The 3,270-nt window shown below is 35.5% G+C and overlaps 1 non-coding gene across 1 annotated transcript; it reads left to right on the top strand.

The window, feature by feature from the left end:
• Positions 1-2,882: 2,882 nt before the first annotated feature.
• LOC119471421 lies at positions 2,883-3,046 on the top strand. Its single transcript, XR_005200465.1, has one exon. It is a non-coding gene; the product is annotated as a U1 spliceosomal RNA (small nuclear RNA).
• Positions 3,047-3,270: the final 224 nt, after the last annotated feature.

Raw genomic sequence — 3,270 nt, 5'->3', positions numbered from 1 at the left:
GGATTTCCAGTGAAAAACATGCACATATGAAAAAATAGAAGCACATCAAAAATACTTTGAGATCACTGTGCATCTACCAGAATGAATACAATTTTTGAAAACAAAGAAACAAACTGACCGCACCAAGTACTCACAAGTTTGTGACCAACTGGAACCCCCATACATTGCTGGTGGGATGATGGTATTACGACAAAGTGGTGCAGCCACTTCAGAAAGCAACTGCGCAGTTTCCTATCAAGCTAAACATAAACTTACCATATGACCTAGCAATCCCACTCCTATTTACCCGACAAACATGAAAGAGAATATTATCAAGGAGAATATTCACATGCATACCAAAAGGCTGTATGTGTATGTGTAAAGCTGCTTATAGCACCTTAATCATAATTGCCAAAAAATGAAAGCAACTCAAGTGTTCATCCACTGAAGAATGGATAACCAAACTGTGGTATATCCATACGGTGGAAATTAGTCAGCAATAAAAAGGAATGAATTACTGATACATGCATCATAGATGAACCCCAAAAGCATTATGCTAAGTGGAAAAAGCCAGACATAAGAGGATATACACACATACGTATATTATTCTAAATATTTATATGACATTTGGGAAAATGCAAAATTATAGAGACAGAGGACAGGTCAGTGGTTGACAGGAGCTTTATGTGGAGAAAAGAGACTGATTGCAAAGGAGCACAAAAGAAACTTTTTTGATTGATGAGACTGTTCTGTCTCTTGATTGTGGTGTTGGCTACATGACTGTGTAAGTTTATTAAAATTCATAGAACTGTATTCCTTGAAAAAGGTGATGTTTTTCTGTACATAAGTTAAACCTCCTAACCTGGCCCTCATCCCCCGCAAAAGCTATCCATAGGTCGGTGAAACAGTATGATTACTATGGTTGATTATTTTCTCAATTTTTCAGATTATCTGACATCATTTTGAAAAACAAATTATATAAATATATTATTAATATATATATAAAATCTGTATGTCTGTTGCTGCGATAAGGAAGGAATGATCCATGAACAGGGGCACATTTGTCTAAATAGGTATAATACTTCCATTCAAAAAGCGACTGACAAGAAGCCAGCAGTGTAAAAATCCTTTGTAAAATTTAAAATCTCGGACCGAGGAGGCTACTCTCCCATTGGCTCTACCTCTCTTTGGATTTTTTAAGGAGCTCTACTTTTCATCTGACCTGACTAGCTCTCAAATTAAATAATAAGTAGTAAAGGAAGTGCATGCCTTTCATTGAACAAATAAAAAAGACTTGGAAGTGAAATTTATCTCAGATATGCAAGATTGGTTTAACATATGAAAATATATCAATGTAGTATACCATATTGATAGAATAAAGGACAAAACCTACATGCTCATCTCAACAGACATAGAAGATGCATTTGACAAAAATCCAACATCCTTTAATGATAGAAACACTCAATAAACTTAGAACTTCCTCTAGCTGATAAATAGCATCTACAAAACTCTCACAGTTAACATCATATTTAATGGTAAAAAAAAAAAACAACTGAAAGCTCATCCTCTAAGGTCAGAAATACAATGAAAATGTCCACTCTTGCCAATTCTACTCCACATTATACTAGAGGTTCTAGCTAGTGCAATTAGGCAAGGAAAAGAAGTAAAATTTATCAGATTGAAAAGGAAGAATTAAAAGTATCTGTTTGCATATGACATCATCTTGTACATAGATAATTCTTTAAAAAGCTACAAAAAAAAAAACCTATGAGAACTAATCAAAGAGTTCAGTAAAGTTGTAGAATACAAAATTAATATACAGAAATTAATTATATTTCTACATACTGGCAATGAACAATCAAAAAATGATACGAAGAAAACAATTCCATTTGCAATAGCATCAAAAACAGTAAAATACCCAGGAATAAATTTAACCAATAAAGTGCAAGACAAATGTAGAAAATTAAAGAAAATCTAAATCAATGGGAAGATCCAATATTCATGGATCAGGAGACTTCATATTAAGATGTCAGTATTCTCCAAATTTATCTATAGATACAGCACAGTCTCCATCCAAACACTAGTTATATTTTTGCATATATTGGCAAGCTGATTCTAAAACTTATATGGAAATGCAAGGGACCTGGAATAGCCAAAATGTTCATGAAAAAGAACAAAGTTGGAGAACTCATACTTTCTAATTTCAACACATATTACAAGCTACAATAATCAAGTCTGTGATATTAGCCCATTGCTATATGTATCAATGGAATAAAATTGAGAGTTCAGAAATCAGTCCTTACATTTATGGTCCATTGATTTTCAATAAGGATGGCAAGACAATTCAATAGGGAAAGAATAGTCCTTTTAAAAATGGTGCTGGATGGCCTGTCTCAGTGGCACATATCTGTAATCCCAGCACTTTGGGAGGTTGAAGCAGGCAGATCACTTGGAAACAACCCAAACTCTATCAGTTGATAAGTGGGCAAACAAAATTTGGTATATGCACACAAAGGAATATTATTTGGCAAAAAAAAAAAAAGGAATATGGTTCTGATACATGCCACAACATGGATAAACCTTGAAAACATTAAGCAACATGAAAGACACTGCTCACAAAGACCACATATTATGTGATTGCATTTATATAAAATATCCAAAACAGGTGAATTTATAGAGACAGAGTAGACGAGTGGCTGCTGGCAACTGAAGACAGTGTGGCAAAAGAAATGACTCTGTGGGTACAGGGTTTCTTTTTGGAGTGATGGAAATGTTCTGAAATCAGATAGTGGTGATAGTTACACCACTTGAACATACTAAAAACCAGCGAATTCTATACTTTAAAGGGGTGATCTTTATGAATTATTATACCAGTCAAAAAAGGATGAATATAAAAGACAGGAATATTTACCTGGCAGGGAGATACTATGATCATGAAGGTGGTTCTCCCAAGGCAAGGCTTATCCATTGCACTCGGGATGTGCTGACCCCTGCAATTTCCCCAAATGTGGGAAACTCGACTGCATAATTCATGTTAGTGGGGGGACTGCGTTCGTGCTTTCCCCTGGTAAAAAAATAAATAAATAAATAAAAGACAGGAAAAGAACTAGGGTGGGTGGGGCGGGGGCTTGGGCACAAAGTATGTCTAAGGATCTGACAGCCTGTGGTACTAAAGAATCAGCATCAGCTTCAGAGTTTTCGATACACTAGATTTCCCTGGGAGCAATAAGGAGGTCATGGGATTGGCATTGTCCAGGCCACCACGGGTTGGCAAGTTTAGACTAGCTTTGG

Source organism: Cebus imitator, unplaced genomic scaffold (genome assembly GCF_001604975.1).
Source record: "Cebus imitator isolate Cc_AM_T3 unplaced genomic scaffold, Cebus_imitator-1.0 Scaffold60, whole genome shotgun sequence".
NCBI lineage: Eukaryota > Metazoa > Chordata > Mammalia > Primates > Cebidae > Cebus > Cebus imitator.
The sequence above is the reverse complement of the archived record's forward strand: the minus strand, read 5'-3'. Positions and strand labels throughout refer to the sequence as shown.